The sequence below is a fragment of the Rutidosis leptorrhynchoides genome, chromosome 7 (assembly GCF_046630445.1).
Source record: "Rutidosis leptorrhynchoides isolate AG116_Rl617_1_P2 chromosome 7, CSIRO_AGI_Rlap_v1, whole genome shotgun sequence".
Lineage (NCBI taxonomy): Eukaryota > Viridiplantae > Streptophyta > Magnoliopsida > Asterales > Asteraceae > Rutidosis > Rutidosis leptorrhynchoides.
This window is the reverse complement of record NC_092339.1, coordinates 46,656,470-46,684,428: the sequence shown is the minus strand read 5'-3', so window position 1 is coordinate 46,684,428 and position 27,959 is coordinate 46,656,470.

Here is a 27,959-nt window from a genome sequence, read left to right as displayed (position 1 = left end):
TGGTGTTTCCGCCAAGGAAGCAAAGTATTGGGAGGATTACCAATTCTCCGATGAATCGGATCCCGACAAGGATTCCGATGATGTTATAGAAATTACCCCAACACAATTTAATAAGGAAAAAGAGAACAATAAGGGAAAGGGCATAAAAATAGAGAAATTTGATTCCAAACCCGATGAACTTTATATGTATCGTCAACAGCCGTATTTCTTAAGTTGTGACAATAACCCGGAAACCTCTAAACCACCAGGTTTTTCTGAACCAATGTGGAAAACGACGGCTCGTATTAGGGGAACATCATATATCCCTAGAAACTTGGCAAAACGAACCAAAACCGAAGAAGAAGAAACGAGCGAGTCGGAATAAGATAGTTGTCTTCTTGTGGTGTAATATATGTAATATAGTGTGCTTATGCTTTATGATATATGTAAAAATTGCTTGTATTAATAAGTATTTTTTTTTTATGAATCTAACTCTTGTCTATTTTACAGTATAAAAACACAAAATGGATAGACAACCCAATATTTTAAGAGACCTACCCGGAGACATGATTGATGAAATCTTGTCTAGAGTCGGTCAGAATTCCTCGGCACAACTATTTAAGGCGAGATCAGTTTGTAAGACATTCGAAGAACGTTCCAAGAATGCCTTGGTTTATAAAAGGCTTTCGTTCGAAAGATGGGGGATATCACATTGGAAAATCCATAAGTTACGATGTGTTTACTTTGACGCATATATTGCGGGAAACCCAAATGCTATTTTATGCAACGGGTTAAGAAATTATTTTGACTCAATATATCCGAATATAGGACTTCGTGATTTAGAAAAAGCGGCTAACATGCAACATAAAGAAGCATGTTATGCTTACGGGTTAGTAATGTTCGCTTCTCACCAAAGTGAGAATAAGAACATCGGGCTACAACTGTTAAACAAAGCGTTCCCACAAGTGACGGAGTCGGTAATTGGGGTAAGAAATGAGGTTTTTAGGTTATTACGAGACTGTTGGTCATTACGTAACCTTCATCCTTTTGACGACGTTACAACACATTGTATTACTATCGGTCACAACGGTTATGTTCCACAAAACCAAGGATGGGAAGTGGTATTAGTAAAACCAGAATGCATGACTTGTTTCTGGACGTATGAATTAAGTGTCTTTATTGCCTTGGCTGAACGCCTTATTTATTAACTAGAATTATCTTCGCAACTACTTTGTATCAAAGTTTTATGTGCTATATTTCATGCTATATGTAAAATAGCGGTATTGTAAGTTTGCAAGTTATTATATAAAGGTTTGAATATGATATATTTTTTTTGTGATTAGTTTTTCATATAGAATTGTAGTAGTTGAAATGGTATGTTAGCTACTAAGTATGAACTTAACGGGTAGGTACTACCCGAATTAAAGAGTATAAAATGCTAATATGAAGAAAGAGCTTTTATAAATAAGTTCATATTACGCTACGAAATACTATTGACTACTCTTGATATTCTATATGATTAACTCGTTTCTTTTGGCTATTTTTTGAAGGAAATGGCACCAACTACTAGACATACCGTGAGTATGAACGAAGAGGAGTTTCGTACCTTTCTTGCTGCAAACATAGCCGCAGTACAGGCTGCGCTACATACCAACAATAACGCTGAATCTAGCAATGTAGCTAACGGCGTAAGAAATCGTGTAGGATGCACCTACAAAGAATTCACTGCCAGCAAACCTTTGGAATTTGATGGAACCGAAGGACCAATTGGATTGAAACGGTGGACCGAGAAAGTCGAATCGGTGTTTGCCATAAGTAAGTGTACTGAAGAGGACAAAGTTAAGTACGCTACGCATACCTTCACAGGTACTGCGTTAACGTGGTGGAACACCTATCTTGAACTGGTAGGACAAAATGCTGCTTACGCACTACCGTGGTCGGCATTCAAGTAATTGATGAACGAGCAGTACCGTCCTAGAAACGAAGTCAATAAACTCAAGGCAGAACTTAGAGAGTTAGGAACACAAGGATTCGACGTTACCACATATGAACGACGATTCACAGAGTTGTGCCTATTGTGCCCGGGAGCATTCGAAGATGAAGAAGAGAAGATCGACGCGTTTGTAAAAGGGTTACCAGTAAGGATTCAAGAAGATGTAAGTTCACACGAGCCCGCTTCTATACAGAAGGCAAGTCGAATGGCTCATAAACTCATAAATCAGATTGCAGGAAGAATTAAAGAGCAGGCGGCCGAAGAAACCAACACGAAATAACTCAAGAGGAAATGGGAGGAAAACGGTGACAAGAGTCACCAGTACAACAACAATAACAATTACAACCACAATCGCAACAACTATCCCAACAACCAAAACAACAATCACAACAATAATCGCAATCCTAACAATAACTACAACAAACATCCCAACAACAGCAACAACTACAACAACCGTTTCAACAACAATAACAATTCGAAAAACAACCTCAATAACAACAACGGCAACAAAAAACAAAAACAGCCATGTCATAGGTGTGAAGAAAATCACCAGGGATTTTGCACGACATTTTGCAATAGGTGTAAAAGAAATAGTCATAGCGCGACAAAGTGTGAGGTCTACGAACCAAAGTTTAACAGAACTAAGGGAGCAAATAATGCCGGAACAAGTAATGCCGAAACGAATAGTGTCAGAGCAAGTAATACCAACGCTGATTGTTATAAATGTGGAAAACCAGGCCACATTATTAGAAATTGCCCGAATCAGGGAAATACTAATGGGCAAGGCCGTGGAAGAGTTTTCAATATTAATGCGGTAGAAGCACAGGAAGACCCGGAGCTTGTTACGGGTACGTTTCTTATTGACGATAAATCTGCTTATGTTTTATTTGATTCGGGTGCGGATAGAAGCTATATGAGTAGAGAATTTTGTGCTAAATTAAGTTGCCCATTGACACCTTTGGATAGTAAATTTTTACTCGAATTAGCAAATGGTAAATTAATTTCAGCAGATAATATATGTCGGAATCGAGAAATTAAACTGGTCAGCGAAACATTTAAGATTGACTTGATACCAGTAGAGTTAGGGAGTTTTGATGTGATAATCGGTATGGACTAGTTGAAAGAAGTGAAAGCAGAGATCGTTTGTTACAAAAATGCAATTCGCATTATACGAGAAAAAGGAAAACCCTTAATAGTGTACGGAGAAAAGAGTAACGCAAAGTTAAATCTTATTAGTAACCCGAAGGCACAAAAACTAATAAGAAAAGGTTGCTATGCTGTGCTAGCACACGTCGAGAAAGTCAATTCCGAAGAAAAGAACATCAATGATATTCCCGTCGCAAAAGAATTTCCCGATGTATTTCCGAAAGAATTATCGGGACTACCTCCACACCGATCCGTTGAATTTCAAATAGACCTTGTACCGGGAGCTGCACCAATAGCTCGTGCTCCATACAGACTCGCACCTAGTGAAATGAAGAAACTTCAGAGCCAATTACAAGAACTTTTAGAGCATGGTTTCATTCTACCAAGCACATCACCGTGGGGAGCTCCTGTTTTGTTTGTCAAGAAGAAAGATGGTACATTCAGGTTGTGTATCGACTACCGAGAGTTGAACAAACTTACCATCAAGAACCGCTACCCACTACCGAGAATCGACGACTTATTTGATCAACTACAAGGCTCGTCTGTTTATTCAAAGATTGAATTACGTTCCGGGTATCATCAAATGCGGGTGAAAGAAGATGATATTCCAAAGACTGCTTTCAGAACACGTTATGGTCATTACGAGTTTATGGTCATGCCGTTTGGTTTAACTAATGCACCAGCTGTGTTCATGGACCTTATGAACCGAGTGTGTGGACCATACCTTGATAAGTTTATCATTGTTTTCATTGATGACATACTTATTTACTCAAAGAATGACCAAGAACACGGTGAACATTTAAGAAAGGTGTTAGAAGTATTGAGGAAGGAAGAATTGTATGCTAAGTTTTTTCAAAGTGTGCATTTTGGTTGGAAGAAGTTCAATTCCTCGGTCACATAGTGAACAAAGAAGGTATTAAGGTGGATCCGGCAAAGATAGAAACTGTTGAAAAGTGGGAAACTCCGAAAACTCCAAAACACATACGCCAGTTTTTAGGACTAGCTGGTTACTACAGAAGGTTCATCCAAGACTTTTCCAGAATAGTAAAACCCTTGACTGCATTAACGCATAAAGGGAAGAAATTTGAATGGATGGATGAACAAGAGAAAGCGTTTCAGTTATTGAAGAAAAAGTTAACTACGGCACCTATATTGTCATTTCCTAAAGGGAATGATGATTTTGTGATATATTGTGACGCCTCAAAGCAAGGTCTCGGTTGTGCATTAATGCAATGAACGAAAGTAATTGCTTATGCGTCTAGACAATTGAAGATTCACGAACAAAATTATACGACGCATGATTTGGAATTAGGCGCGGTTATTTTTGCATTAAAGACTTGGAAGCACTACTTATATGGGGTCAAAAGTATTATATATACCGACCACAAAAGTCTTCAACACATATTTAATCAGAAACAACTGAATATGAGGCAGTGTAGGTGGATTGAATTGTTGAATGATTACGACTTTGAGATTCGTTACCACCCGGGGAAGGCAAATGTGGTAGCCGACGCCTTGAGCAGGAAGGACAGAGAACCCATTCGAGTAAAATCTATGAATATAATGATTCACAATAACCTTACTACTCAAATAAAGGAGGCGCAACAAGGAGTTTTAAAAGAGGGAAATTTAAAGGATGAAATACCTAAAGGATCGGAGAAGCATCTTAATATTCGGGAAGACGGAACCCGGTATAGGGCTGAAAGGATTTAGGTACCAAAATTTGGAGATATGAGAGAAATGATACTTAGAGAAGCTCATAAAACCTGATACTCAATACATCCTGGAACGGGAAAGATGTACAAGGATCTCAAGAAACATTTTTGGTGGCCGGGTATGAAAGCCGATGTTGCTAAATGCGTAGGAGAATGTTTGACGTGTTCTAAGGTCAAAGCTGAGCATCAGAAACCATCAGGTCTACTTCAACAACCCGAAATCCTGGAATGGAAATGGGAAAACATTACCATGGATTTCATCACTAAATTGCCAAGGACTGCAAGTGGTTTTGATACTATTTGGGTAATAGTTGATCGTCTCACCAAATCAGCACACTTCCTGCCAATAAGAGAAGATGACAAGATGGAGAAGTTAGCACGACTGTATTTGAAGGAAGTCGTCTCCAGACATGGAATACCAATCTCTATTATCTCTGATAGGGATGGCAGATTTATTTCAAGATTCTGGCAGACATTACAGCAAGCATTAGGAACTCGTCTAGACATGAGTACTGCCTATCATCCACAAACTGATGGGCAGAGCGAAAGGATGATACAAACGCTTGAGGACATGCTACGAGCATGTTTTATTGATTTCGGAAACAGTTGGGATCGACATCTACCGTTAGCAGAATTTTCCTACAGCAACAGCTACTATTCAAGCATTGAGATGGCGCCATTTGAAGCACTTTATGGTAGAAAGTGCAGGTCTCTGATTTGTTGGAGTGAAGTGGGGGATAGACAGATTACGGGTCCGGAGATAATACAAGAAACTACCGAGAAGATCATCCAAATTCAACAACGGTTGAAAACCGCCCAAAGTCGACAAAAGAGCTACGCTGACATTAAAAGAAAAGATATAGAATTTGAAATTGGAGAGATGGTCATGCTTAAAGTTGCACCTTGGAAAGGCGTTGTTCGATTTGGTAAACGAGGGAAATTAAATCCAAGGTATATTGGACCATTCAAGATTATTGATCGTGTCGGACCAGTAGCTTACCGACTTGAGTTACCTCAACAACTCGTGGCTGTACATAACACTTTCCACGTCTCGAATTTGAAGAAATGTTTTGCTAAAGAAGAACTCACTATTCCGTTAGATGAAATCCAAATCAACGTAAAACTTCAATTCATCGAAGAACCCGTCGAAATAATGGATCGTGAGGTTAAAAGACTTAAGCAAAACAAGATACCAATTGTTAAGGTTCGATGGAATGCTCGTAGAGGACCCGAGTTCACCTTGGACCGAGAAGATCAGATGAAGAAGAAATACCCGCATTTATTTCCAGAAGATACGTCAACACCTCCAACTGCTTAAAATTTCGGGACGAAATTTATTTAACGGGTAGGTACTGTAGTGACCCGAACTTTTCTATGTTTATATATATATTAAATGTAATTGTTATTTACATGATTAAGTGTTTCCAACATGTTAAGCAATCAAACTTGTTAAGACTTGATTAATTGAAATAGGTTTCATATAGACAATTGACCACCCAAGTTGACCGGTGATTCACGAACGTTAAAACTTGTAAAAACTATATGATGACATATATATGGATATATATATAGTTAACATGATATTATGATAAGTAAACATATCATTAAGTATATTAACAATGAACTACATATGTAAAAGCAAGACTACTAACTTAATGATTTTGAAACGAGACATATATGTAACGATTATCGTTGTAACGACATTTAATGTATATATATCATATTAAAAGATATTCATACATCATATTATCATGATAATATAATAATTTAAAATCTCATTTGATATTATAAACATTGGGTTAACAACATTTAACAAGATCGTTAACCTAAAGGTTTCAAAACAACACTTACATGTAACGACTAACGATGACTTAACGACTCAGTTAAAATGTATATACATGTAGTATTTTAATATGTATTCATACACTTTTGAAATACTTCAAGACACTTATCAAAATACTTCTACTTAACAAAAATTCTTACAATTACATCCTCGTTCAGTTTCTATCAACAATTCTACTCGTATGCACCCGTATTCGTACTCGTACAATACACAGCTTTTAGATGTATGTACTATTGGTATATACACTTCAATGATCAGCTATTAACAGCCCATATGAGTCACCTAACACATGTAGGAACCATCATTTGGCAACTAGCATGAAATATCTCATAAAATTACAAAAATATGAGTAATCATTCATGACTTATTTACATGAAAACAAAATTACATATCCTTTATATCTAATCCATACACCAACGACTAAAAACACCTACGAACACTTTCATTCTTCAATTTCCTTCATCTAATTGATCTCTCTCAAGTTCTATCTTCAAGTTCTAAGTGTTCTTCATAAATTCTACAAGTTCTAGTTTCATAAAATCAAGAATACTTCCAAGTTTGCTAGCTTACTTCCAATCTTGTAGAGTGATCATCCAACCTCAAGAAATCTTTCTTATTTACAGTAAGATATCTTTCTAATATAAGGTAATACTCATATTCAAACTTTGATTCAATTTCTATAACTATAACAACCGTATTTCGAGTGGAAATCTTACTTAAACTTGTTTTCGTGTCATGATTCTACTTTAAGAACTTTCAAGCCATCCAAGATCCTTTGAAGCTAGATCCATTTGTCTCTTTTCCATTAGGTTTATCCACAAAACTTGAGGTAGTAATGATGTTCATAACATCATTCGATTCATACATATAAAGCTATCTTATTCGAAGGTTTAAACTTGAAATCACTAGAACATCGTTTAGTTAATTCTAAACTTGTTCGCAAACAAAAGTTAATCCTTCTAACTTGAATTTTAAAATCAACTAAACACATGTTCTATATCTATATGATATGCTAACTTAATGATTTAAAACCTGAAAACACGAAAAACACCGTAAAACTGGACATACGCCGTCGTAGTAACACCGCGGGCTGTTTTGGGTTTGATAATTAAAAAAACTATGATAAACTTTGATTTAAAAGTTGTTCTTCTGGGAAAATGATTTTTCTTATGAACATGAAACTATATCCAAAAATCATGGTTAAACTCAGAGTGAAAGTATGTTTTTCAAAATGGTCATCAAGACGTCGTTCTTTCGACTTAAATGACTACCTCTTACAAAAACAACTTGTAACTTATATTTCCGACTATAAACCTATACTTTTTATGTTTAGATTTATAAAATAGAGTTCAATATGAAACCATAGAAATTTGATTCACTCAAAACGGATTTAAAATTAAGAAGTTATGGGTAAAACAAGATTGGATATTTTTTTGATTTTTGTAGCTACGGGAAATATTAACAATTCTATACAAATCATATCCTAGCTAACATATATTGTATTATTCATGTATTCTAATATATTATGTAATCTTGGGATACTATAGACACGTATGCAAATGTTTTGACATATCATATCGACCCATGTATATATATTATTTGGAACAACCATAGACACTCTATATGCAGTAATGTTGGAGTTAGCTATACAGGGTTGAGGTTGATTCTAAAAATATATATACTTTGATTTGTGATCTAGCCTGAGACGTGTATACACTGGGTCGTGGATTGATTCAGGATAATATATATCGATTTATTTCTGTACATCTAACTGTGGACAACTAGTTGTAGGTTACTAACGAGGACAGCTGACTTAATAAACTTAAAACATCAAAATGTATTAAAAGTGTTGTAAATATATTTTGAACATACTTTGATATATATGTACATATTTGTTATAGGTTCATGAATCGACCAGTGGCCAAGTCTTACTTCCCGACGAAGTAAAAATCTGTGAAAGTGAGTTATAGTCCCACTTTTAAAATCTAATATTTTGGGATGAGAATACATGCAGTTTTATAAATGTTTTACGAAATAGACACAAGTAATTGAAACTACATTATATGGGTGAATGATCGAAGCCGAATATGCCCCTTTTGCTTGGTAGCCTAAGAATTAGTAAACCGATCTACTAATTGACACGGATCATAAAGATAGATCTATTGGGCCTAACGAACCCCATTCAAAGTACCGGATGCTTTAGTACTTCGAATTCATTTTTATCATGTCCGAAGGATTTCCTGGAATGATAGGAGATATTCTTATATGCATCTTGTTAATGTCGGTTACCAGGTGTTCACCATATGAATGAATTTTATCTCTATGTATGGGATGTATATTGAAATATGAAATCTTGTGGTCTATTATTATGATTTGATAATATATAGGTTAAACCTATAACTCACCAACATTTTTGTTGACGTTTTAAGCCTGTTTATCCTCAGGTGATTATTAAGACCTTCCGCTGTCGCATACTTAAATAAGGACGAGATTTGGAGTCCATGCTTGTATGATATTGTGTAAAAAAAACTGCATTCAAGAAACTTATTTTGTTGTAACATATTTGTATTGTAAACCATTATGTAATGGTCGTATGTAAACAGGATATTTTAGATTATCATTATTTGATAATCTACGTAAAGCTTTTTAAACCTTTATTGATGAAATAAAGGTTATGGTTTGTTTTAAAATGAATGCAGTCTTTGAAAAACGTCTCATATAGATGTCAAAACCTCGCAATGAAATCAATTAATATGGAACGTTTTTAATCAATAAGAACGGGACATTTCAAAAATGACACTTGAATGGTGTGTGAGTTGGTTGACCAACTTGATTGGGTGATTGATTTGCATGCCTAATGTAATAGGTACGTCGTGTTGAAGGTTACGAGTTTGATTTCTCACCAAGGCATTAAGGTGAGTGGAATAATTATATATGTACGTATATAGTGTATTTGCTTGCGGGCTTGTAGTTAGTGTTATCCGGGCGTGTGGATTCACTATAGTGTTATCCGGGCGTGTGGATTCACTACTCTTTTGTACGATGGGGACCACATGTGCGTGAAGGGTGCTTCGGTAAGTGCGGACGTCCACCTAGGGGGTTAGTGCGTACCAACGGTCATTGTGCGAGTACCTTTCCCTTGTGTGTGTTATGGTTAACAATGGTTATTGTGTTGTAAGCGAAAGCATATTATATTGTTTGAGTTATATATATTTATGCGATTGTTATGCTAGCTTGTGGTATTGGAGGTTGGTAGCCTCGTATTGATGATAAGCTAATTGTGTTGCTAGCATGTATTCGGTATGTGTATTGAGTGGTTGCAAGTAAGTATATTATATATGTATGTGTATAATTATTGCATTCACTAAGCTTTACTTACCCTCTCGTTGTTTATCTTTTTATAGGCTCCGATGTTGACAAGGGTAAGGGCATTCGTTTGGATTAGAGATCCCGCTTGTTGCTTAGGGGACGCTTTTGGGATGTTATAGCTTTTGGAGTTTGACCGAGATTTGGGTAGTTTAACCCCCAAACACCATGCTCATAGTGTCGTTTGAAAAATAAATTCTTATGGTCGAACTTTTATTCTTTTGAACGAAACTCGTAAAACGGTCGATGTGGGCCCCGTTTTGTAAAACTCATTTTATGTTTGAATCGTATGAGTTTTTCATATTAGAACATGTTGTGAAAAGTGTTTCGTCTAAATATGTCGGGAAGTGGTAGATCTTTATTTGAAAATTTGAAAAATCGAACAGAACTAAACATAGACCTGTGCGCGCCGCGCACCCTGAGGTGGTGCGCGTGGCGCACTCCCCTGTAATAAAAAAAAATTCTTATGCATGTTCGATTGTATATTGGGTTGGGTTGTTACAAGAACACCTTGAAACTTAACATATATCCTTTAATCTCCATTCAGTAAAAAGCGGGCTGTTTTTGGTTGGGAATTAAAAACCTATTTTAGACATTGAGTTCGAGGCTAAGACTTTGGAAATATGTTAATATATGTAAATAAGACTTCCAGTATTTTTTTCATGAATTTATACAAAGTGGAAGTATTTTATCAAAAATCATATATTGGGTGGATGCCGGGATTTTTCCAAATCTGTCCACCGACATAAAAAGAGGATAAAGCTCTAAAAATTACTACTTGGGATGAACTTTTAGAATTGGTTTTGTAAAATTGACTTCTTAAGGAATCCATAGCAATTTGATTCACATTAAATGGAGTTGTAATGAATATTTGGCGAGCAAAACAAAACCTGCTAAAATTAACGTTGTATGGACGAAATTTATATTATAAAAACTATATTAACCATATCCTTGTTAACTTTTCCTATATCATATATATATTTGGATATGTTATCATTAGTATAACAAAATATTACAATCTTGATTAATTTCGAGATTGTATATATATAATAATCTTGGTATGTTCCATGACAATACGTGCACAATAGGTTTTGATAAATCCTAAGACAATACGTACACAATACGCCTTAGTTAATTCTAAGACAATACGTATACAATACATCTCTGGATTGATGCAAGACAATACGTACACAATACGCCGTGGGGTAATTCTAAGATTATATATATATATATATATATATATATATATATATATATATATATATATATATATATATATATATATATATATACCGATTATTGGACTGTTGGACTTTTCGGACTATTTTGGACTACTAAACTTGACAACTTAAATAATCACATGTGATTAAAAATATAAACTTAAATAATCACATGTGATTGAAAATATAAATAATCACATGTGATTGAAAATATAAACTTAAACAATCACATGTGATTGAATATATGATATGAACTTGCTATATTAATTTTGTTCACATGTATTATTATCTGAATCGTTATTATTATTATAGGTTCGTGAATCCAAGGACGACGGCTATATTTTTAATAAGTTAAAAACTTATTATTAATATACTTTTACTACCGTGAGTATATAGTCCCATTTTTAAACTCTAAAATACTTTGGGATGAGAATACATGCATTTTATGTTTTACGCCATGGACACAAGTACTTAAAATATATTCTACATTGAGTTATACCACATTGCATATCTTCCCTAATAGCTTGGTAACTAATATTTACATGTTGTGAGAACATGTAAGCTCGAATCCTATTGATAGATCTATCAGGTTTGACAACCCCAACTGGGCTAGTCGCTCTAGTATCGTAAACGGTTGCATAGTACTTCATTTTTACTACACTTGGTACAGTGTAGGGAGATTTTATAATAAAGGGAATATGCCACATTAATGGTTAAGTATGGTTACCGAAGCGCTCAACAACTTATAGAATACTTTTATACACTTGCGAGTGTACATATAATTATAACTATGAAATCTTGTGGTCTATATTTATATCAATGCTAAACCTATATATCTCACCAACCTTTGTGTTGACTGTTTACGCATGTTTATTCTCAGGTCCTTAAGAAAGTCTTCCGCTGTTGCATTATCTGAGCAAGCTGTGCATGGAGTCTCATAGTTTTATTTAAATAAAGTGTTGCATTCAATAAAACCTTTGTCATGTATTATATTCGACTGTAACGTCACGTGTGTAGTATTTGGAAACCGATGTATTTTGGGGATTATTTCTTAAATAATCGCCCACTTGTTTAAAACATGCATTATGTATAATAATGGTGTGCTTTTTATGAAACAAATGCAATATTTTCTAAAACGTATCATATAAAGGTCAAATACCTCACTATGGGACCAATGGGTAACGTACTGCGTTTATAGTAATATGGACGGGTTGTTAAAGTTGGTATCAGAGCAGTGGTCTTAGCGAACCAGGTCTGCATTAGTTTGTCTAACTGATAAGTCGTTAGGATGCATTAGTGAGTTTGGACTTCGACCATGTCTGCATGTCAAAAGTTTTGCTTATCATTTGTGTCGAAAATTACCTACTTATCATCCTTAGGAAATTACCTGCTTATCATTCTTAGTCTAGACACGTCTTGCTACATTGATTGCATGAATAGTGTATAGACAAAATTCATATCTTAGCGTATCTGCTAAATCATATCTTATCGTATCTATTACTGTAAACTTTGCCTGACATATTCCGTAAATTCCTCCGTAATCTATGAAATCTTTTGATCTCTCTCTCTCTCTCTCTCTCTATATATATATATATATATATATATATATATATATATATATATATATATATATATATATATATATATATATATATATATATATATATATATATATATATATATATATATATATTCTATGTAGTTAGAATACCACCCGATAGCCGGAAAATCATTTCGTATCGAAAAATTCTTTATTCAATCGTACGATATGGAACTCGTCACTAGTTCAAGTCCCTCAGATTCCGATATGGAGTTTCACTCGAGCTCCGAAAGCAGTATGACCGGAATGGATCAACCAATTAGCCATCATCTATTCTGGATGAATTGGGGATGGGTTCGTAGTCTACTTAATCATTGGAGACAAGAAGAAGGTGATCCCTTCCATCCACCACATTTCCCTCTTGGTGAAGAACCTGAAGCACTTACCGGCGAACCTGTCCGAAACACCATTTTCTCTCTCATTTCCAGAGTATCTAGTCACGATTATATACTATCTCACATTCTAGATCTTATTCATCCGCTCGTCCGACCCGACAATCATCCTAGTGTAATAGAAGAAGTCAACGAGCTTCGCACTCGGGTAGTGGATTTAGAGAATATGGTGCAAAGGTTACAAGCACCAGCAGCATCACCGGCATCGACAATACCACCATCATCAACACCAACAGTACCATTACCACCACCAACAACAACCGCATCGCAAACCTCAACTTCATAATCTGTCCCACGAGCATCAACGTTATACGCCCTGTAGATACCAAGGAATACCAACAACAACAAACGATGAAGTATTGATTCATAACTTCATTGAAGAAATACTTTGCGGTAATTATGTAATCTCCAAAGTCTTAGAGATTATTTATTCTAATTCTGACCGCAAATCAGATGAGTGAACGGAAACGGTAGAGTAGAAACCCTGACAAGAATAGTGCGCGATGTACAAGCTAGACTTGTTATACAAGCAGCATCAACAGTACCGTCAACATCACCAACACGTCAGTACCATCAACATCATCAACACCAGCAGTACCTATAACATCACAATCTCCGCCAGTTCCATAATCACCGCAGACATCATCACAAATCAACAACAAGTATATCATATCAATGAGTTATGAAATATTAACTCATTCCCTCTGAAGAATTTATATGTATATATCTTATATATATAAATTTTGAAACCATAATAAATCTTTTCATATTAAGCTATTACGTGTGAATCTTAACTGGTAGGTACTACTCGGTTAATTCATGTTACTAATATGCTATGATATACATCCTTCGTTAATGATTTGACAATCGTTTACTATAATCTCTGCTATAAGTTAATAGATTCCATGTCATAATAAACCAAGTGTACTATTCAAATACATGTTTGATGTTACACTTTCATTTTTGATGTACTCGAAACTTTCTGGAAAACATCATTCGTGCTTTATGAAATTCACAAGAACTCCACAAACATCAACATCATTCACCAAAAAAATGTCAATAAGAATAAATAATGAAGTATTGACTACATTAGAGAAATACTCCGCGAAGATTATGTAATCTCTTAATGTTTTAGAGATTATTCATTCCTAGTTCCAGCCGAAAATAAAATGAGTTTAATATTATATTAACTCATTAAATCTATGTTACATCTACAGAAAATATACATATATATTTTCATAAAGACTGTAATAAAAGTTCTCTTGTACAAAATATTACTTGTGAAACTTTTAACGGGTAGGTAATACCCGAGAGATATATAAATTCACAATTAATATGTTACATTCTTCGATTCTGATTCAACAAATCATCAACTATACTCACTACTTTCACAACGATATACATCCTTTCATAAAAATCAGGACAACCATTTTCTTACAAATTCGATTACATATTCTGATTTTGAAAAATCAAAATCGAAGTTAAGATTTAACAAAAGACATCACTCTTAAACCCCTACATCTTTCAAAGTTATACTTTAATTCCAATAGAACGTCACTTCTATTCTTAAAACCCAGAAAAATATTCATGTCATTCAAAATTCTAGAACACCATATGTATACTGATGAATACAATCTGTGTTCAAACCCTTCATGATTCTTGAAAACACCTCAATTAAGGAACAATTGAGAGGATGAACCAATCACACGATACATACGAAGAATATATGCACCTGGAGGACACTCGGAACCTAAGTGAAAGTTTAACACATATATGTGTCAGATCCTTTGGCATTTATTACCAAAAATAATTTAACGATCCCTTTTCAAAGTAACAAATTTTGTCACAGCTCCAGCAAACCAACTTCAATTGTTCATTCGAATAAGCCTTATTATAACGATTACCCCTTCATCATTATTACCAGGGAACCTTTCATATCTCGCCACATTAGCAGTAAACTTATTAACAACTTCATTGATCTTTGACTTTCCAAAAAATCTTTATATTTATCAAAACCCCATTATATACTCATCTGCATCTTGTAACGAGAATTGCCATACGAATCATCGGGAATTAGCAATCAGTATTTTGAAATCTCGCAGCATGTCTACGCCAACAATTATATGTGTCTATCTTCTGGACTTACATACTTTGAATGTGAAGTTTCTGAAAAACACCCTAAACTGCGAACTAGTTCTCGAAATGCTGATGAAGCAGCAAAAACTATAAACGACCTTAACAGTAAAAAGTTTGATGATAAAGAGTAGTGTGTTGGCAAAGCTCAGAAAAAGAGAAGATTTGGTACTGAAAAATACGGATTGAGCAAACCATGAAGGAGGCTGTGGATAAATCACAAGGACAAAATCTACCTTCAAAGAATCCAAATGATTACGTGTCTGCTAAAGTCATTATCGAATACCTTGCTCCAGACTCTAAATCTATGATATTAGAAATTCTAAGATATCATCGTATCTTTCATTATAAAGATCCTCCATATTTCTGAAGATATTTCCATAATTATTCTTATCTGAAATCATTTACCTCTTCGCGCTCTGTATTACATCATAAAAGAAACTATTTTAGTTTCTAAATTCTGAAACTTTCGAATTTAAAATAGGAATATTTTTGAAGTAGTGTTGGGAACTGAAGCATGAATTAGTATAATATAATGACACTTGATCAACGTGATTATATTACAGTAAGTCATGCTGAATTTCTAAATGGAACGTGATGATTCACATATCATAACGTCATTATGTGCTATGTTACACGACTCTTGTATTCTCTTTAACCTCTAAAATATCAAGAAAATATTTCTTGATGATTCGGCCTTTTTCGAGGTATTCTAGTAATTTGACAAGTCAAGATCGTGCCATTACGATTTCCTTCTTAGAACATTAACAATGTTCATTCCGAAATTTATATCTGCGAATTTTGGACCATTACAAGCGGTGCTTAATCGCAAGAAGAAGAAACGAAAGGACAAAACTTCGAAATAGAAATTGGGGTATAAATCGCAGCAAATAAAAGAGAGCATTAACCGGGGATGACAATGATTATAGAAGACAGAAGCAAGGACTTTAAAATATAAGGAAAGATATAAAACTCAACAGCAACCCAGAAATTACAAACCATATATATCAAAGCATATAGCAATATAAAGACACGGGAGAACTAAAAACACTATAAACCCAAGGGTATAGTAAAAGTAAAAAAAGATTCTTCCGATGGTAGATAAAAAAGAAGAATGACAGATGTGAAGGTTAAGAATATATCAAGAAGTAGAACTGGATGAAGCATATTGATGAATGCTTTAAAATATGAGTTGAGGGAGAAAGAATAGAAGGTGTGAGTTGTAAGAAAATGAAAGAGGTAGATTTATAGTGAAATATCCGACAGAGAAATCGAGACAGATTATTGCATTAAATCGAAGAGGATCATAATTTCCTTAATCGCCGAAGAATCAAATCTTATATAGATTACAAAGATTTTCTTTAATCCGGAGATCAACCGTGATGACGTCAAAAGATAAGACGAATCCCTATTTTCTCATTTCACTCTTTTACGATAGCTTCACTCATACGTTTCGAGTAATCGAATTATTTTATCCATATTTCTCAATCATGATAAAACCCTATGAATCAACTTATATTCGTCATAATAACATTCTTATTGTTAGCCATGACGACCTCGATCAAATTTCGGGACGAAATTTCTTTAACGGGTAGGTACTGTGACGACCCGGAAATTTCTGACCAAATTTAAACTTAATCTTTATATAATTCCGACTTGATAAGCAATGAATTTTAATAAATCTTAAACCTCCAGAAAGAGTTTTACACAAGCTTTTGGTCACCCTTTTATTCCGACGATTCACGAACGTCATAACTTGATTTAATTGTTTAATTGTTTAATTATTGTGTATATATATGGATTTATATATATTTAACTTGAAAATATGATAATTAAATATCTCATTAAGTATATTAACAAAGTATTGTATATATATTTTCATACTACTAATTTAAAGAGTTTTTAAACAATATATATGTTACTATTTAAACGACGTAATTAACTTATGTTAAAATGTATTTACATATAATGTATTACGAGTGTAAATACATCCTTACAAGTATTGAATACACTTTATAATATACAAATACATATAAAGGATAGCTATACTCATATTTCCGTTCAATTTTCTCAAGAATTCTACTCGCATTCATACGGTATTTTTACCCGTATTATACACAGCTTCTAGAAGTATTTACTATTGGTATATACCAATAGAAATCTGCAATTATTTGTGTAATATGTCATCCATGACCTAATCAATTTAATATTTCATCCATGACTTGATACATTTTAACTTATCTTAGATATTTTCACTAAAAGCCAAATTTTCAAGCCTATAAATAAGCACCATTTCTAACTCATTTTTACACATTCATTTTCCAAATTTTACTTCCAATTTTCACACACACTTGCAAGAACTCTCTCAAATTTTATTCTACTACTTCTTTCCAGCAACTTTACATTCTAAACTTGAGGTAAAAACTCTACTTCAACTCTTGTTCAATTCATATGTTTATAGCTATCTATATAAGAGTTTATAAACTAGAACATAGTTTAGTTGATTCTAAACTTGTTTGAAAAACTAATCTAATATTTCTAACTTAACTCTAATAACACTTATTTATATGTATTATGATTTTATATTAAGTTAATATAAGAACTTATAACTTGTACATATGAAGAACACCTTGAAACTTAACATATATCCTTTAATCTCCATTCAGTAAAAAGCGGGCTGTTTTGGGTTCGGAATTAAAAACCTATTTTAGACATTGATTTCGAGGCTAAGACTTTGGAAATAAGTTAATATATGTAAATAAGACTTCCAGTATTTTTTTCATGATTTTAGACAAAGTGAAAGTATTTTATCAAAAATCATATATTGAGTGGATGCCGGGATTTTTCCAAATCTGTCCACCGACACAAAAAGAGGGTAAAGCTCTAAAAATTACTACTTGGGATGAACTTTTAGAATTGGTTTTGTAAAACTGACTTCTTAAGGAATCCATAGCAATTTGATTCACTTTAAACGGAGTTGTAATGAATATTTGGCGAGCAAAACAAAACTGCTAAAATTAACGTTGTATGGACGAAATTTATATTATAAAAACTATATTAACCATATCCTTGTTAACTTTTCCTATATCCTATATATATTTGGACATGTTATCATTAGTATAACAAAATATTACAATCTTGATTAATTTCAAGATTGTATATATATAATAATCTTGGTATGTTCCATGACAATACGTGCACAATACGTTTTGATAAATCCTAAGACAATACGTACACAATACGCCTTAGTTAATTCAAAGACAATACATATACAATACGTCTCTGGATTAATGCAAGACAATACATACACAATACGCCGTGGGGTAATTCTAAGATTATATATATATATATATATATATATATATATATATATACACCGTATATATATATATATATATACCGATCATTGGACTGTTGGACTGTTGGACTTTTCGGACTATTTTGGACTACTAAACTTGACAACTTAAATAATCACATGTGATTGAAAATATAAACTTAAATAATCACATGTGATTGAAAATATAAATAATCACATGTGATTGAAAATATAAACTTAAACAATCACATGTGATTGAATATATGATATGAACTTGCTATATTAATTTTGTTCACATGTATTATTATCTGAATTATTATTATTATTATAGGTTCGTGAATCCAAGGACGACGGCTATATTTTTAATAAGTTAAAAACTTATTATTAATATACTTTTACTACCGTGAGTATATAGTCCCATTTTTAAACTCTAAAATACTTTGGGATGAGAATACATGCATTTTATGTTTTACGCCATGGACACAAGTACTTAAACTATATTCTACGTTGAGTTGTACCACATTGCATATCTTCCCTAATAGCTTGGTAACTAATATTTACATGTTGTGAGAACATGTAAGCGCGAATCCTATTGATAGATCTATCAGGTTTGACAACCCCAACCGGGCTAGTCGCTCTAGTATCGTAAATGGTTGCATAGTACTTCATTTTTACTACACTTGGTACAGTGTAGGGGGATTTCATAATAAAGGAAATATGCCACATTAATGGTTAAGTATGGTTACCGAAGCGCTCAACAACTTATAGAATACTTTTATACACTTGCAAGTGTACATATAATTATAACTATAAAATCTTGTGGTCTATATTTATATCAATGCTAAACCTATATATCTCACCAACCTTTGTGTTAACTGTTTACGCATGTTTATTCTCAGGTCCTTAAGAAAGTCTTCCGTTGTTGCATTATCTGAGCAAGCTGTGCATGGAGTCTCATACTTTTATTTAAATAAAGTGTTGCATTCAATAAAACCTTTGTCATGTATTATATTCGACTATAACGTCACGTGTGTAGTATTTGGAAACCGATGTATTTTGGGGATTATTTCTTAAATAATCGCTCATTTGTTTAAAACATGCATTATGTATAATAATGGTGTGCTTTTTATGAAACGAATGCAATATTTTCTAAAACGTATCATATAGAGGTCAAATACCTCGCTATGGGATCATTGGGTAACGTACTGCATTTATAGTAATATGGACGGGTTGTTAAACTAATCGTTGTTACGCGAGCACATCGTATTAACTCGCTAGTACGACGTCTATCTCGCTTGATTAATACTAAAACAATACAAAACAATTAGTGCAAAGTTACTTCACATAAACACTATCACTAACCATTCCCGTTCCGACCCAAAGTCCTACAAGTCCCACATAAAGCGCATACACAATAAAGTCTAAGTCAAGGCACCTATCTCAAGTCGTCTAAATCCCTTAGACCATGCTCTGATACCACTTGTAACAACCCGACTTCGTTAATCCAAGAACACGCCCAAAAAAAAATTTCTGAACCTGCCCATCTGGACGGCGTCCAGTTATCTGGACGGCGTCCATCACTTAAGACCTGGACGGCGTCCAGCATATCTGGATGGCTTCCAGATTGCTTGGCAGCTACTGTCCCCAGGTCCAACTCACGTGAGCGGAAATCCCGCTTCCCGACACTTTTAAACGAAAACCTTTTTACAACATATCACAATATAATAAACTAAGAGGTTTCCACCATCAAAACAAGTTTTACAACATCGGGCCCACATCGACCCGTCTTATGCTTTTCGTTCAAAAATACAAGTTTCGACCAATACAAGTTTAATTTCCAAACGACACTAGAGCATGGTGTTTGGGGTTAAACTACCCAAATCTTGGCCGAACTTCTAAAAGCTAACCCAAAAGCATCCCCTATCAAAATAAGCGGGAGACCACTAATCCAACCGAATACCTTTGCCTTTGTCCACGTCGGAGCCTAAAAAGGTAAACAACGAGAGGGTAAGCTAACGTTTAGTGAATGCAATAGTTATACACGTACATATATAAAATACCTACTTGCACACACTTACACAAATTCCGCATACATGCTAGCAACACAAATGGGCTTAACATCTCAAGTACAATGCTATTAACCTCCAATATCACAAGCTAGCATAACAATGGCATATATATGTATATAAATTGAACCACATAATATGCTTACAACTCAACACAATAACCATGGTTAACCAATCGTACAAGGGAATGGCGCTCGCGAAAATACCATCGGTGTTCATAACATCCGTTAGTGTACTTAACACCTTGTATCACTAAACCCTAGGGTGGCACCTTAACACCTCGGTACTTCACCCCGAGTGGCATCTTAACACCTCGATGCTTCACTATTTATTTTATGGAGTGGCGTCTTAACACCTCGACACTTCACTCCTAGGTGGCATCTTAACACCTCGATGCTTCACCCGTCAATTACTTAGAGTGGCATCCTAACACCTCGATGCTTCACTCCGAGTGGCGTCTTAACACCTCGATGCTTTACTCGTCACGTGAAATGTGGTGTCTTAGCACCTTGACACTTCACATCTCACGCTACAACAAATAGATACATTATATACCTACGCATATAATTATTCCACTCACCTTAGAGTCTTTTGCGAAAGATAACCGAGCTTGCAACTTCAATGTAAGGTACCTATCACATTTATCACATAATCAATCACAACTCAAGTTGGTCAACCAACTTACTCCCCATTCTAGTGCCATTTTGACCCAAGGTGCAATTCCGATCCATTTGCACCCTTAACCGTAATATTTGGGTCAACACCAACAAAATCCTAACACTAGCCAAATATGGTCTTAAACACTTTATAATCACAAGTTTAGTGTGTTCTCATACAAATTTAACAACCTAGGTCGCCCAAGATCCATTTGACCCATTTCGAGGTCACCACGCCCATTTGGGTCACCCACAACCCAAATGACACCCACTAACATTAACTACATATGTGCTAGTGATTTACTAAGCCTTTAAGACCCATTTACACACTTTAACATTTCAAAACCCTAGGTTAGTCATCTTTTGGGTCTTCATGACCCAAACTTACCCAAAACCCCCAAATCACTAACAAATGGGTTTTAAGTGCAACACTAACCCAAACCCTAACCCTTAACACAATTTAAGTAAAGAAATTAGGTTTTATAACTTACCAACACAATCACCACGTAGCTAGCGACTAGATGAACAACTTTAGAACTCGCACTAAGACCCGATTCAACCTCCTTCTTCCTTTAATGGAGCTCTCTCACTCTAGAACTTCCTCTCTCTCTAGAATTTAGTGGAGGGAGATAAAGTAGATGGAAATGGAGTAATGAGGCTCACCAAAACTGATCTAGGGTCTTAAAGTCGTCCACAAAGTGAAATTACCAAACTACCCCTTTTTAAATATCAAAATACCAAAGCTGGCTCGTCAGGCCATCTGGACGGCGTCCAGATTTCTGGAAGGCGTCCAGCCCTTCAAAACGGGATGGCGTCCCACCCTGTTGGATGGCGTCCAACCTAACAGGGAAAAACTGGATCTTACATTTTGTACCATAATTAAGGTTTGGACAAAAGACCGACACTTGTGGACATTGGACTATTGACTATTAATAGATAGGGGGTATTGTCTAATTGAATGACAACTCATTGGAACCTGTCGAACCTATCTTCAAATTAGTTAATCTAATAATTATTAAAATGATTATGTATGTTCTATTTTGTGACATTTATACGACATCTTTTACGATCATTTAATTAATTATTCGGGTTGGGTAATTGATTATTCATTCTGATCAAGTGGGTAAATTAATATTCATATCTCATTAAAACAGGGGTGGATTACATACAAGGATAATTGGTGTAATTGTTAACAAAGTATTAAAACCTTGGATTACACGTAGTCGATAACCTGGTGTAATTATTAAACAAAGTATTAAAACGTTGTTACAGTTCGAATCCCTAATTAGTTGGAATATTTGACTTCGAGAATAAGGTTAATTTGACGAACATTTTATAATTATGACCGATGGACTATTATGGACAAAAAACCAGATAGGTATCAAATAAATCCAGGACAAAGGACAATTAACCCAGATAAATAAATTAAAATCAAAACGTCAAACATCATGATTACGGAAGTTTAAATAAGCATAATACTTTTATTTCATATTTCATCGTACCTTTATTTACTGTCATTTTAGTTACTGCAATTTACTTTATGACAATTTAAATTCTTTCATTTATATTATCGTCATTTATCTTTACGCTTAAAATATAAAATCGACAAACCGGTCATTAAATGGTAAAAACCCCCTTTTATAATAATATTACTATATATAATTATATATATTTTATATAAATATAGTTGTAAAAAAATATAGCGTTAAACTTGGCTAGCTCCCTGCGGAATGAACCGGACTTACTAAATACTACACTACTTTACGATTAGGTACACTGCCTATAAGTGTTGTAGCAAGGTTTAGGTATATCCACTCTATAAATAAATAAATAACTTGTGTAAAATTGTATCATTTCGCAGTAAAAATAATAACTATTTCGTATACACCTCGCATGACATCAATCGCTCCAAATCCATATGAACGAACACGTCATTCATTGATTTCATTGCGAGGTATTTGACCTCTATATGATACGTTTTGTAAACATTGCATTCTTTTGAAAAGGCACACCATAAATGAATATTTAAATCAAATTTTTTCGACATCTGATGATTTCTATATATACACAATCACCGTAAATAATAGTTTACAATAGTACTTCCGTTGACAATGCAGCCAAAATAAGATACATGGTGATGATTTGGTGAATGCAACGTTTCCTTGAAAAATATGTCATGTAAGACTCCATGCACATAGCTTGTCTAACATATAAGCAAACAGCGGAAGACTTCTAGGAAACCTGAGAATAAATATGCTAACAAGTGTCAACACAAAGGTTGGTGAGTTCATAGTTTTAATGTTTTGCATAATCTGTACATAAAGGTGGATCACAAGATTTCAGTTGTTTCATCCGAAAACGTTTATCAAAATATTCTACAAGATTGAGCACCCTGGTAACTAAGCTTTAATGTTATAATAAGTACCCCTGTTTTAACATACATGCAACCAACATGTACAATACACGCAAACCAACATGTACTAAACTCAAATAGCATACGTCTGTTTAATAGTTCAGGCTAGGGTTTCTAAACCTGGAACAGACGGGGATGTCAAGCCCTATGGATCCATATACAACTATACGCGCCCACCAGTTCTTATAACTGGCAGCTACTAGTTACCAAAGCTAAGGGATTTTCGGTTCAAACTCGGTATAGAATTTAGTATGTACTTGTATCCATTGCGTTTAAAATAAAGTGCATGTATTCTCAGCCCAAAAATATAGATTGCAAAAGCAATTAAAAAGGGAGCATATGAAACTCACCTTAGCAGCACATAAAGTCGTTCACCGAAATGTGACCGAAACTCGGAATACCAAATAACCGTAGATCTCAACCTAGAGAACATACGTTGGTCAATAAATGTCTATCAAGCTAGGTCAGGTCATAGTGTATCACAATCCTAATGCTCGAGATCGACATACATAAGTTATCAAAAGTCATTTCAAAAAGTCAACCTGACTCAATAGTGAATTTAAAATCTATACTATAGTTTGAATGATCATGGCAATCGAAAATAGTTTAACATTTCACATGGTTTCCCAATACTTGTATAATTAGACTGTAGTTTTATAAAGCTTTAAAATATGATAAAACAATCAATTTTGACAATTGTTCAACAAATCGAGGCGTGCCTTATATAAGGATTCATTTACTCGGCTAGTAGTATTCAAAATCCACTTTATCAATCTCATATACATGTTGTTTAATTATTAATTGCAGATTCAAAAGCAATTTCAATTACTGTCAATAATAATTCAGTTGATCATATCTTTTAATTCGTTCATCAAAATTACGCGATTTCTAAATGAAAAGTTATTGATTTTTCGCCTGCTTTCCAAAAACATGCATATCATATACCTTTTATCAATAACATATGTATCAAATTCGTGATTCATCATAAACTATCTAACGACAAAATTAAAGCATACAAGCATGCATAAATATATATTGTCACACCCCCCAAAATGGACCAGGGGTAATTGTGACCAATCATATCATAACGCTGTTGTATAAACGAGAACGGCTCTATATGAGACTTTTTAAATAAAACCTTTGTTAATAAAACAGCGGAAGCAGTAATACATGTTTACATTATTATTAAAACGTAAAATAAATGTTTATGAACTAAAATATAATATGTGATGTGGACTCCATGCAAGCATCAAATCTATCATCACAAAGTTGCAAACAGCTAGCTCAATCATCACCTGAGACAAAACATGCTTAAAGTGTCAACCAAAAAGGTTGAGTGAAATTCACAGGTTTATAAATAATATCTAAAGTTTTAGACCACAAGATTTAGTTTAAAGTTGATTGATATAGAAATATCAATCTAAAAGTGTTGCTGCATTTTGTAATATCGCTACTAAACAAGTTTACCCTATGACACCTTGTACTGTCAGTGTCGTGGAATCATTATTATGTAACCAAAGACCAACAGTCGAATGGTTAGAGACGTTACTCTCAATAGGCCTACTCACAATAATAAAGTTTGCATTTAAACATAGCAATTGACGATATTACGGTAGAAATTTAGCATGAATCAAAGCATGAAAGCATAGTTAACAATTTATTACTTGTGTCTAAGTGTAAAACAGTTATAAAGCAAGCATGTGTCTCACCCCAAAAGTTATAAATAGTTAAGTAAACAGTAAAAGTGGGGTTATGAAAATCACCTTAGTAGCACAAAAGAGTATTCCACGAAAGAATTGAACGGAAGGACGTGACCGAGATCTCAACCTAGAGATAGAACGTATGATCAGACATTGCCTAACAGACAATAGTATATAGTACTATATTGATAGTAATGGTTCATTAAAGAATTTCTATTTTCGGAAGGTTACTATTTATGGAAAGTTTCCACTTATAGTAATTTTCCAATTTTAAAAAGTTCGGGTTAATCTTTAGCAAGACGTTGTATAACTTTACTCAAACTTCGTTGCTATCAAATAAGTCAGGAATGACCAGATGTAACCGGGGGCCCAGGACTCTTGACCAGAATCTAAGTTATGGCATTCTAGATCCACAAGCTTACCCATAAATGGCAACCTAGACATCATTCACTTACGACCGTGAGTAGCGATGAAGTTCACATGAATTGTACATTATCTTTGATTAACCTTCACTTTAGGTTTATATGTTATTATTTATGTTATATTATATTTATTAATGTATTAACAATTTGATTATCTTATATTATATACTATAAGTTATTATTATTAAATTAGTATAGTTATAAAATAAGTGTTTATTAATAATGTATTGTTATTAACTTACATTATAAGCATTATACTTTATTATATAATATACTTAGTTATTAACCGTAAGTTATAATAATAATATTAATTTAGTATATGTAATATACTTATGTTAATCGAAAATCATACTAATATATGTTAATTCGAATATTAATTCATTAAATATTATATTTATAATTTTTATAAACTTAGTTAATTATACAATTCAGTAGGATATTTTATAAAGATAATTTTATCAAGTTTTTGTATTTATTTCCCACTTTTCTTTATATATATACTCGGTTTATATTAATCAAATTTAATTAGGTAATAATTATTAAATCGACCTAAATAACTAATTTTATATTTTTTACAGGTTCTATATTATGTAAAAATGTTATAAAAATTATTAAATCAAATTTTATATCAAAATATTATTTATTTAATGTTTTCTAATTATTTAACAATTGTAATCGGCCTATAATTAAATAAATAGGAAAAATAATTTAAAATTAATTTTTATATTTTTTAAAGTATCTAGTGATGCTACTAATCATATAAAAATTTTATAAAAATATTTAATACACGTTTGTATTTATTTTGTATTTTCTTTATTATTTCTCTCGGTTTAGAATAATGCAAAAGTAAATTATTTTTAAATACTAATCGTCCCATTTATTTAATTTTTATAATTTTCACTTATTTATAAAAGTTTAATAATCTCAAAAAAAAATTATAATTATTTTTATTACTGTTTAATATTTTATTAATAATTTTATATTGTTTTTATGTTTAAATACTACATAATTCGTATTTAATTATAAATAATATTCCATAAATTATCAAAATTATTTTTATACATCATAATACTTATAATACTAATTATAACATGTAAAAATAATTTATATATATTAAATTCGAATTTTTAAAGAATATACAAAAAAATAAAAGCAATTCGATAAAAAAATATAGAAAATACCTCAAGTACTTTCCCAAGTTTGTGAGAGAGTTTTTTCAAAGATTTGATACAAGTTTTTATGAAATGGAAGTGGGTATTTATAGGAAAAAAATGGTTAGTGAAAAGAAAAAATATAAATAAAATAAAGGTGCCAATTTTGACAAAAAAATAAAAACATGTTAAAAATGTTTTTAATAAGTTTTTGTTTTTGAAAATATTTAGTCAAAATTCATGGGCTCATTATTTAATTTATAAAAAAATCTCTTTTTTTATAAGCTAAAAATATATATAATGATTAAAATAACTTATCATTTAATTAATAATTATGTTTCATATAGTTTTAAATATAATACGCATTAATATTAATATTAATATTAACTAAAGTTATTTTATATAATTAGTGTAAACTTTAGTTAACAAAAAGTGTCGACTAAAAATAAATATTTGATCAATGTCAAATTTAATTATATATTACGTATGGATAACAACCCTATAGTCAAATTAGTCAATTCAGGTATGGAAATATGAGGGTTGTTATAATACCTACCCGTTAAAAGAAATTTCGTCCCGAAATTTAGTTGTTGCCATTAATCGGTGTTGTTCATACATAGACGAGGATATTTACGTTTTATTTGATTTTCACGTTCCCAGGTATGCTTGGGGCCTTGCGTGAATTCCAACGGATAGAATATTGTTCTGTTTCAAGAATTAAAATCATACAAACCATAATTTCTACAAGTTCTTCTACGAAGTGCGTTTTATTATTAATGCGGAGATCATTCAAAAAGATGATGTTATACAAGTCATTTCAGTAAATTGAATATATAAAATGTGTTATG